Here is a 12,045-nt window from a genome sequence, read left to right as displayed (position 1 = left end):
TCACAGAGTTTATTTTCAAGCTGTGTGTTCAAGCATACCGGCGATATTTAGAGTTTGTGTAGGAATATATAGACCTGTCATACGAAAAGTAACACTTTCAAAATTTTTTGAATAGGACGTCTTTGCAAAAAATGAATTCAAGGAATTTCACGACTATGGTGGTGTTGAGCCATACCAATAATTGGCCCCTCTGTTACTCGTTGGTGCTTACGTATTGAGAAGCAGTGGAAGGCGATTCGGCTATATTTTATAACCTAGTTCCTGTAAGTTCGTGACGATATTCATACCATTGATAAAGGGTTCCAACCAGAAAAAGTTCGTCTGCTGTATACCATCTAATTAAGGAACATTTCAAGTAAATAATATATGCATAGTAACTGTATAAAAAAATATTGAATTAATATAGCATTGCTACATAGTGGAAAATTTTAAGGCGATTGAACTTTAACTTCAGGCCTGATAAAGAGCATCGCTACTACTAACAATTTAGAAGAAAGTAAGAAGAAAAGAAAGAGAAGAAATAGAGTAGAATCGCGAGAAGATTAGAGAAAAGAGAGATCGATAAAGTTAAACGCTCGGCTAAGTTGACCGAGCTTCAGCGTCCACGTAACGCTCTAAAAAGTTAACTATTGGCTATTGGTTAACTTTTCTAAGGTTTTCTCAAATTCAGACGTTTGTTTGGCAATAAAAACAAGTGTGGGAATGCCCCTATTTCTGGGGTGTTGATGTCAGCATTGACGACATTGATAATTGCAGATTGCAAAGTGTCCGATAATGATAACGAAGAATCAGCTATCGAGCAAGATATGCAACAACAGAAAGTGGGTTTTTCGGAAGCAGTTGGATGCATCAATATCTTGATAAAGTGGTATAAGGACAATAATGATACAAATCAGATATCAAGTCTTATTATTATGCGGGCGAAAATTGTCAAAAGCTATTACACAAAAGAAAAAACTAACAAATCTCGACTGTTTCTTTAAAACAGCTCTAACAAATGAATAAGTACATACATATCGATATGCCATACGAAAAGTAACGCTTACAATATTTTTTTCATAGGACTTCTTTGTAAAAAAATTTTAAAGTGTTACTTTTCGTATGGCACGTCGATATTTACAATGTGAATAAATTAATATGTGCATATGTTTTGTGAACTTGAAATCAGCCAGTGCAAATTAAATCTAAGTTTTTGCTCTGTAATGATTAAAACAAAGTCATTTAAATAAATTCAATGTGTTAGAACCCAAAAAGTATGTTTATTACTGCATTTTTTCTTTCAAATTTGAAAACCGCTTGGAAAAGTTCATATTTCGGAAAAGTAAACTACCCTTGGGACATTTTGGTTAACTTTTTCGCGATTCTACTGTATCTGATTTATTTCATTTACAACATTGTACCACCAGTACTATTGTGTGGTACAACATTTGTACCAGCACTTCTCAACGTACAAATAATAATAAAAATTTTCACACTGGATCACAAATTCCAATTTTTTTTTCTGCACCAGAGACGCCATTATGGAATTCCTATGTAAAATCACCCCCTGATTTCAAAAACAAGGTTATTTTTAATTCTATGGTAACGTTTTTGAGATATTAACAATAACGGTTTTTTTCAAAAAAAAAAAAAAAATTTGGTCCACCTAATCAAAAAGGTAATAAAATTTTCTATAAACTGTGCATGCAACACTTTTTGCTGGGCGCTGCAGATCCAAAGATAACGAACAATCATTACGAATTTTTCCCATTTTTTTTTTTTTGTAAAAATATAAAAAAAATTGTAATTTCCGAGGAAAGATCTCGAAAACTTTTTATTTTTTTGCAGATTTGTTTTTTTCTCTCTAAGCTCTGTTTTATTACAAAAAAAAAAAAAAGAAATAAGCTTTCATTCATCAAAATGGATGGACTAATACAAAAGTTATAAGCATTCAGGTAAATATATCCATTTAATTCTTAATAGGGTACTTAATAATAAAGGTAATACTGGTACATATGTGTTAATATTCGCTAACTAACTGATATACGAATACTAACACATATGTACCAGTAGGGTACTTAAGTATTAAATGGGAATCTTTACATGAATGCATATACCTTTTGTATTAGTCCATCGATTTTGTTGAATGAAAGCTTATTTCTTTTTTTTTTGTAATAAAACAGAGATAAGAGAGAAAAAAGAACAAATCTGCAAAAAAATAAAAAGTTTTCGAGATCCTTCCTCGCAAAGTAAAATTGTTTTATATTCTTACAAAAAAAAGGAAAAAATTCGTAATTATTGTTCGTTATCTTTGGATCAGCAGGGCCTAGCAAAAAGTGTTGTATGCACAGTTTATAGAAAATTGTATTACCTTGTAAAAGCTTTAAACCGTTTTGAAATTACTCAATTCGTTCTTGAGATATATATATATTTTTTTTTTTTTTTTTTTTTGAAAAAAAAACCGTTATTCATAAATATCTCAAAAACGTTACCACAGAATTAAAAATAACCTTGATTTTCGAAATCTGGGGGTGATTTTACATAGGAATTTCATAATGGCGTCTCTGGTTTATTTTGGCTGTAAACCAGTGTCATTTATTGGAAAAAATAAAAGTGTTACAAAAAAGTATATTACTTCGAAGAAGTTCCATCGTATTGATTTTGTTCTCTTCAGTTGTATATTTTGATAGCATATATGTACCCGTCTCAGAGTCACATCGCAGCCACATTTTTATTCCACGTTTTACTGATTTGTGTGGCGTATATTGTTTTAATTATGATCTTCCTTTAAACTTTGCCATTGATTCATCTCTTCTGTGCCTAACCTTATCCTGCCGGTATTTTTGATATGCACTTTTCAAATACACCCAACATCATCGATGTAATAAGTTTTACTGCAATCAGTTGGTTTCTAAGAAAATGAAAAATATAATTTTGATGCCAAAAATTTATAGCGGTCACGAGATATTGCAGTCTTGATAATAGCATTACTTATTGAAGGATATTTTGACCAAAAATGTTTTAAAGTCGAAAGCTTGTTACAAGACATAACGAACATAGAGCCCAGCATAATTTGTATCAGTCTTTACCATATTTGATCTTTTTTTTGCGGTTTGAAACTCAGAAATGGGGTCATTTGTACATTGTGCGATATACATGCATAGGCTTCGAGGAAACATCTTTTGAAATATTTTGAAAGGGCAAAGAATTGAGAGGAATTTCCGGACTTATATTACGTCCACGGTAATCACTTATAATAAGTATAGGTATGGAATTTTCTCAAAGAGATGACCACAACCTAAAGTCTGATGAGATGTAATTCTCATTATCGTCTTGTGCTAAATTGGATCCCACAAATTCACTGCTACGCTTTCAAAATCTGATAGCTCACTATTGGACGATCAAGGGGAACCAGATTCTTCGCCGTGCGAACCCAATTTTGGCAAATAATTATCATAATTTCCGTTTAAAAAATCAGTGCCTGTATCATCGTCATCTGAATCAAGTATTTCATCAATCAGCAGTTCGGTAATTTTGTCTAAGCTCAGTTTTTTCGAGATGGTATTTCTTTATAAAAGAAAGACGAGAGAATAATTGAGGATTTAGTCCAATATACGGATTTAGTGGTACATACGGTGTACCAACAGGTTCGAAAGGGTTAAAAGAATTTTGGTCCCAAATGAAAACATGGTGTGGCAACCGTGCATGAAAGGCCTTCTAAAAATCACTCATACGCCATGGCGGATGAGCAATTAAATGGCGTTAAACCGGCTTAAGTGATCAAGGCTGCCAACGCAACACAATACTCACGCGCTTTATTATGCATATGTTGCGAATATATGAATACAAACATATATTATTTGATAGTATAATATATATAGTACGCAAGCTTTTCCACCCATATAAATATATATATTTACCAGCAGACCCGGCAGACATTGTTCTGCCCTAAATTTGGCCTATCTGCATACATTTTAATAAGCTCTTTCCGTCTAACTCTGCCCTCCCCCTCTTCACTTTTTCTTAATCCTTTTATTCACTCCTCCCTCCGTCTTTTTCGCTTCATCTATCTCTATCTTCGTCTCACTCTATCTCTTTCTCAGTCTCCTTCTCCTTCCCTCTTTTCTCTTATCTCAAATTCTTCTCATTCTTCTTCATCATTTATTGCCAAGAGGGTGGTATCTATTTTGTTCCAGTCCCATTCCGAGTGCCAGTCCCACTCCAAGTCTCAGTCCCAGTCCGTCTCTTGTCTACTTCCCGGAAAAAAGGATCGTAAATACTAATATAGGCAAATTTATGTACCAAATTTCAGGCAAATCGAATAGTACGTATGTAAATAGGTATGTGGGTATTATTAATTCATGTCTTTATTTTAGCTTCGCATGCATATTTATCAGTAATATCAGGTTGATGCGACTAAATCGAATATCACAATGAAAATTACTTTAAAGCTCTCAGCAACAGCTTTCGTTTGATATCCATATTACACACACATTATAGGGGTATCCGGGGCCACGTTTTGGCCTATATATCGAGACAATAGTCACCCAGGGGTATGAAAATTACCCTATACTAAAGCACTCATCAACAACTTTCATTTGTGATCCATATTGTATAAACACTTTCTATGGGTACCCGGGTCCACGTTTTGGCTTCAATCTTGAGACCCTAGTAACCAATAGGTATGAAAACTACCCTGTACTAAAGCACTCAACAACAGCTTTCAGTTGTTATCCATATTCTATAAACATATTCTACGGGTACCCGCGTCCACGTTTTCGCTTATATCTCGAGACTCTAGTTAGCCGCGGATACGAAAAATACCCCGTATCAAAGTACTCATAAACAGCTCCCATTTGATACCCATATTGTACAAACATATCCCAGGATTACCCAGGTCCACGTTTTGATCTGAAGACCCTAGCCAGAACGGGATAGAAACTATCTCCTGGTTCTAAGCTACCCATCCACCAATTTTCAGCAAAATATGTTCATCCGTTCCTTCCTCTTCAATCACTCTTTATCTATTAAAAAAAAAGTGCATAAAAATCTGTTGCGTATTTTTAAGGGTTTAAGCATTCAAATTAACATAGGGACAGAAAGAGCTACTCTGTTTTATACTATGTAGTTACGTACATCCATACATACTTATAAACCTACGCTCGAAGTTAAATAACGCAGCGAATGCTGTATATGTACGTATGTATGTGTCGCACCATCCTCACTCAAGAGCAATTAGCGCGCAAAGTTCACAGCGAACAACCACACAAACACATTTTTTGGTAAAAATGTCTTTTGTTTAAACAATTTGGCTGATATAAGAAAGGAATCAAGTATTTTTTTTTTTTTTTTTTGATGCTGATCGAAGGTAAATATTTCAAAGTTTTAATGAAAAGTAGAATTTTTTAAATCCATCCATTCCTTTATGAGTTATAGCTATGTAAACAAAAATTTTATGATTTTTTACTACATTTTGGCAAATTGCCACGCCCCTATAATATATATCTTCAAATTACATTAACTGCACCATCTCACATAGCTAAGCTTTCAAATTTCGCTATTTATATTCTCACTACCTTTTATGCATTTTTTTATGACCCCATCAAAGTAGACGGAGCGCGTATATCAGAAGGACTAGCGAAAAATTTCAAATATTTATATATAAATGTGTAAAAGTGTACAAAATATGTCAAGTAAGTGTGTAAGTAAATATTTACACAAGCTACTTTGTAAGCTTTAATGCAGTAACAACTTGTTTGCATTTAACCGAAAGGGCTTATTTACCAGTCTGACGAAGCATGCCTGATGTCAAAGCGAAAACAAATATTAAGTATATAAAACTACACAATTTTTGTGCACGAAGTATTTGCGTGTGTAAATGGTGGGCCATATGCTGCCAATATTTACCGCCATATTACTGTAATGAATGACAAATATAAAGTTTTTTATTTTGCTTTCTTGTTGCTTTGAATTTTTGTATGTGTTTCTTTTTTAAATTAAATATTTGCGCTCTCCTTATTTTTTGTTTCATATCTTACACTTATGTATGTATCTACAACAATCTGTGACTTTACATAAATTTTATTCATAAAGTTATCCAGCACAAATGCTATAAATTATTAGGTTTATTTACTTGACTTTCTCTTGACCTAGTTTTTTTTTAGTTTTTGGCATATCGCTAGCTTCATAAGAAAATGTGCTAAGTCACTTAATTCAAATTTTACAGGAGATAAATAAAACTCAATAACTTTTGAAAGAAAAATTTTCTTCTAGAACATTAAATGCACATTTTTAGCTAAGTGTCAGTGAAATGATGTTTATTAGAAAAAATAATAAAAGAACGTAACTATAATGTCTTCCATTTAGCTCTTAATTGACTTAGCACTTTTTCTACTACAACAAAAAGACAAAAAATTGTACTTATCACTAAAAATAAAAAGAATGCTTTACGTTTTAAACATAAATAGGAACTCCTTTATTGTTAAACGATTTAAGTTTACATATACACAGTCCTTTTTGTTGCTGTAAAACTAAAAATTACTAAATTAAATTAAGTAAAAGATTAGATGATTGAATCACAATTTATAATTTTGCGGTCTTATTCATTGCCGCTTATCGGTTATAAAAAAAATAAAATATTAAAATAAAAATTAATTTATACGGTAAGTCATCATAATATTTATGATGATCTTTTGGCAATGTTAGTTTCAAGCATTGCAAGTCATTGTATTTTTTATGCGTGATTGGTCTTTTATTTTGGTACACTTGCTCCGAATCGCACCATTTTGTTGCAATTACATTTTTATTCATTCATTGTGGCAAAGTTTTCCACGAATCATTGAACCTTAACTTAAAAGAAATATTACCATTTGCATTATATTGGAGTGCGCTTATGTATGTTACTTTTGCATCTCCTTTGCCATGTCCAGGACGAAGGCTGTTATAAAATTCGATTTTATTGAAATTTTTGAAAAAATCGTAAGTTAAGTAATTCACTTCGTATGGAAATGGCTTTTTGCGAGCTGTCTTGCATATTTCTATATATTCAGCAGGAATATGAATATTTCTTTTTTTGATCATACGGTCTATATTAGAATGAACGATGTCGGCCTCCATTTGCGAATGTTCAGTTTCCAATATTTTTTGTTCGATAACAATATTGTTTTTTATGGCTGTATTAATAAGCGCATTACTGAGTAAATAATTGCGCTTTTGATAACCACACCCATCGCTATAAAAAATAATTTTAATAGGCTTTTCATTATCAAGGCTAGGAAGTACATTGTTTTCATCAAACCAAACCCAAATGCTTGCGAACTCTTCGGCGTTAACTCCTCCTACAGATTCATTCCATAAGAAACAATATCCTTTTTTGTTAATAATAATATAAAATACCAGATTGTGTATCTGCTGTTTAGTTTTATAATATAAGCTACTAACGTTAGATTATGGTGACATCAGCACTGCTTGAAGATCCACTGTGAAAAAATTTTGTTCTGACGCTTTTTCATTTTTTTTTTCTATTCTTGCCTCTTCTTTCTTTTCTAGGTGAATAGTGTAATCTGCTTGTGGAATACTTCCGACGGAGTAACGGGCACATATTTCGCAGTGACCCTTCTTTGGTGTAAACAAACTGAGATTTCTGCTTTCAAATTCAGAATGAAATTGTGTAAGCGAAAGTGGCCGGATATTGTCAAAAAATAATTTCAAGGCTTTTTTTCTTCGGATTTGTTTTGTAGTTGTTTTTTTTGGCACACTGCTGTGGCCGCTCAAAGGCTTCTTGACCCAGTTAAGAACAACACGTCGACCAATATTCAAGGTGTTAAAAAAAAAAAAACTTCTGCACACGCGCACATTTTCGTTATTGACTTTGAAACGGTATTTCAAACTGCGAACTCTTCTGGATACATCAGGATCGGTACGATTTCGGGGATGAGAAGATTTCTAGAATGTACCAACATACTCACATACATATATATTTTTTTGCTTTCCTGCCTTTGAGCATCAGTAACACTTGCGCATTTCGTTGCAGCTTTTCCACTTCTTTTTTTTTGCATTTACACCTTGGCTTTAATGATTTGGATTCTAATTCCACACCCCATCTTTCTTCCATTTTCCATGGAAGCGTTTGCCTTTTTCTCGTCGCTTTTTATTTGATATTTGAATCCATGCGATATTTTCCTCTTGCTTTCTTTTTTGTCGTTTTTTAGAACTGATCGGTATATTGAAAGTATCATCAGAAGCACTATTGAACCCATACGGCATGAGTCCAACTACTCCATCGACAGATTTATCATCGGTGCACTGAAGGCAGACACCTGCTGCATAGTTATTTTCATTATTGTCGTCAGTATTCATCGGGTTCTTCTATTAAACAATATTTTATGTAGAATGTTTTTTTGAAATAATAATTTCTTACCTTTTTCAAATCAAACAACTCAAGCTATTAATTTAGTGCAATTTATGTACACTACAACAAAAGACGTGCTATTTTATGATTTAGCACTTTTGCACATCATTGCCAGAAGAAAGGAAAAAACAAATTTTTTCCATTTTTTCATTTTGCAATCTATATAATTTAAATTTATTTATCGTACTGCACTAAAAACTTAATTTTTATAAAAAGTCGACTTAGCACCTATTCTTATGAAGCTGACGATATGTCACTTTGCCCAAAGTTCCTTAAGTAAACCTAAATTGATTTATCCCCTCATTTATATGTTAGAAAATGTGTTTCTGAAAAACTGTCATCTCTGGTGTCCAAAAAAATTTAAGCTAAACTTGCAATTGTAATAAATTTGAGCTGAGCCATTGATCATAAATAATAGTAGTATTTTAAATAGTGATATAAAAGTGTAAATGTACTCTTTTATATTAAATCAATTCAAAAAATTTTTCAAATTATGTGTTTAAGCGACTTAAACTATGAACATTTTTCATTCGTTTGTTTCAGTAGCCATTGAGTGTGTTTGTAATTCTCAACTGGTTAGTGAAATATTCTAAAGACATAGTTTGAGTTTTTTAATTAAAATCGAGGTTCTTCGGATGGTGTGCTAATACATCAGAGCCCAGTGCTCGCCTCCATATCACACTTTGAAGGGGTTCTTCAAATAGAAGATGAGGTGGCTCATTAGAGCGAAACCTCAGAGTGCCCAACGCTCGCCCCAAATTAAATAAATAGAGGTTTTTCTTGTAGAAAATGGGGTGCCAATACCTCAGAGCCGTTCCGTGCTCGCCTCCATATCACATTTTAAAGGGTTCTTCAAATAGAGGATGAGGTGGCTCAGTAGAGCGAAGCCTCAGAGCCCCCCAGTGCTCGCCCCCACATTAAATAAATAAAGGTGTACTGATGCTATGCATCCTCCCATGACTTAAATACACCAATAACACTAAAACTACCCAACTCAATAAATGGAATACATTGAATCAAAAACCCCATAAACTCAATACAGTGCATTAATAATAATAATTTATAAATTAAAAAAAAAGGAATGCTTGGTGGGAGTTGAACCCGCAACCCCGGGCGTTTGGTCGGGTACGTCAGCCACTGTGCAACGACTCATACGCTTACAAGCACATAAAATTACTCATTTATAACTCTTATTAAACTGCTCGCCCTCAATTGCCCAAAGCTTAGACATTATGATTAGATTATATTGGATATAGAAAATCTCTATGGGTTGTGATTAGAGTACTTACTCTAGGAAGACTCGACACAAATCACTTTCAATAATTTCTTTCATATAGAATGAAATGGTTAGCATATATAAATGTTATCTTAAAATGAAACCAAGGTGGTCCAGAAATGATTCTCAAAACCAAATCTTTCTCGAAAAAGTTTATAATAAACAGTGCTAAAACTAGCCACAAATAAACCAAATATTACCCTCAAACTCTTTCCGAAATATTCCCGAAACCATGCCTAAACGTTTAATACTCCCGAAATAATACGGAAAATAATCCTGAAAGTATTTTCAAAAAATTCTGTAATTATCTCGAAGAAAGTAAAGAAGCGGTTCAGAAATATCCAAGAAGACAATACTGGATTATTCCGCTGGTAATCTAAAATAGTCCTGAAATAGTTCCGAAGTGATCATAAAATAGCTCAAAGATTATCATGAAAACAACTCGAAAAGTATCGAAATTATTGCGAAATCAATCTGAAAATCATGTTAAAACTTTTAAAAATATTCCGAAAAAAATCTAAAATAACCAATGACGGTCCCGAAATTGGCTTTCAATGAACTAGAAATCAATGACGAAATTATATCAGAACATACCGGATTATGCGCAAAACGGTACTTAATATCGTCCTTAAATTTTCAGAGGATAGTACCAAAATCACTAAGCTATAGCTACGTAATATTCCGAAATATTGCTGCAAAACCTCAAACATTATCCCGGAATAGTCCCAAACTGGTTTGGTAATGGCCACAAAATGTTTCAGAGATGAGCCCGAAAATAATTCCGAAATAATCTGAAGATTGCCTTAAACAGGCATGTATAGTGCCAAAATGGTCATGAAAAAAATCCGAAAAAAAACTATAGAAAAAATTCGAAACAATCCTGATATTTACCACAAATTCAAAAAATTTTCCCGAAATATACTTGAATTGATACCTTAAATAATTCCGAAGTGATTCTTCGTTAGTAGGGAAATCATCTTAACACCCCGAAAAGATCTCTGAACAACTTGAAAACTATCCCAGAATAGTCCCGAATTAACTCTTAAATAGACAGAAAATGACGAAGAAGTAATATTTCATGTCACTTCTCCATGAATTGCCGCGACCTCGATCAATGTTACTAATGTACCAAATATCATTATTCGAGCCAAATGAGTGAAGGAAAGGATTTATAAAGTCGGCTCAGTGTTTTTTCATGGTTCTGAGAGGTTAAGTCTGTGAGCCAAATTTTATTCAAATCTCTTCAGCAGTTCCATCCTGATTGAATGCGAAAAAAACTTACATCTAGATATGCGAATATTTAAACATACAAACTTTCATATTTTTGGTATAAAAATTAAATTTGTTTGTGATGACGTCTAAGAATGCCAACAAACACAAAAGAAATTAACTTGCCTTGTCAGATGCCATTCAGACTTCTCAATTAACGTCACGTATTTCCAATTTGCTGTAAGATAAGTGGCTAAAGTGGCTCGTTTGTTGTTCAAGTGGGGTAAATCATAAAATTTATAAACTAAAAATGATACACTAAAATGATATACAAATATAAATTGAACAAAGAAGCTCTCAAAACAAAGAAAATAAATAATAAAATAATATAATAAAAAAACTACGAGATGCCTTCCAATCTTAACGAAAAAAATGTTAACCCACAACTTTCAATGTGAATTTGATTGTTATGGACACACAATAACTGAAGCTCGATAAAAACAAGATCAAACGTAGAAAGAAAGAATGAAATACAAAAGGAAGGAAAAAGATAAAAGAACCACGACAAAAGTGCTCGTAATAAAATCAAATGTCATAACAATACTTAAATTGCATCTTTTCTAGGCCAAGTACTGAATAATCATGATTTGTATTTATTAAAACTCGTCTGCGTAAATTTATTAATCAATTCAATTGCTTGCGGAGGCGTAAAAAAAACATTCGTTGTTCAAGTTTGTGTTTAACATAAATGTGTAGGTACATATTTGTTCTCAATTGCGTTGTGGAGTTTTTTCTAAAGAAATTTTCCTATAACCACTGCGCTTAGTAGGAAAAAGAAACAAATGGAAATTAATGAAAATATTATACAGAAAAGAAAAGCAGAATTAATAAAGTTTGATTATAGAATTGATTGATTGCTGAATTCTTTTTTTTTTTTCTTGAGAAAATTTTTAGTGTGAATTGACTTATACAATTTTAATAAAAGTCTGAAAAATATTAGGTTTCTACTGAAAAATAGCTTGCTGCAAAATTACAGAAAATTAAATCCTTAACATTTTGGTCTTTATTGACCCGCCAGTTTTGCTTAAACAGTATTTCTTTGATGCACTCGATAAACTTTTTGGAACGAGTTTTTTTTTTTTTTTTTTTTTTGGTTTCTTGACATGTGTTA

The sequence above is a fragment of the Eurosta solidaginis genome, chromosome 3 (assembly GCF_040869045.1).
Source record: "Eurosta solidaginis isolate ZX-2024a chromosome 3, ASM4086904v1, whole genome shotgun sequence".
Taxonomy (NCBI): domain Eukaryota; kingdom Metazoa; phylum Arthropoda; class Insecta; order Diptera; family Tephritidae; genus Eurosta; species Eurosta solidaginis.
Note: the sequence above shows the minus strand (reverse complement) of the source record.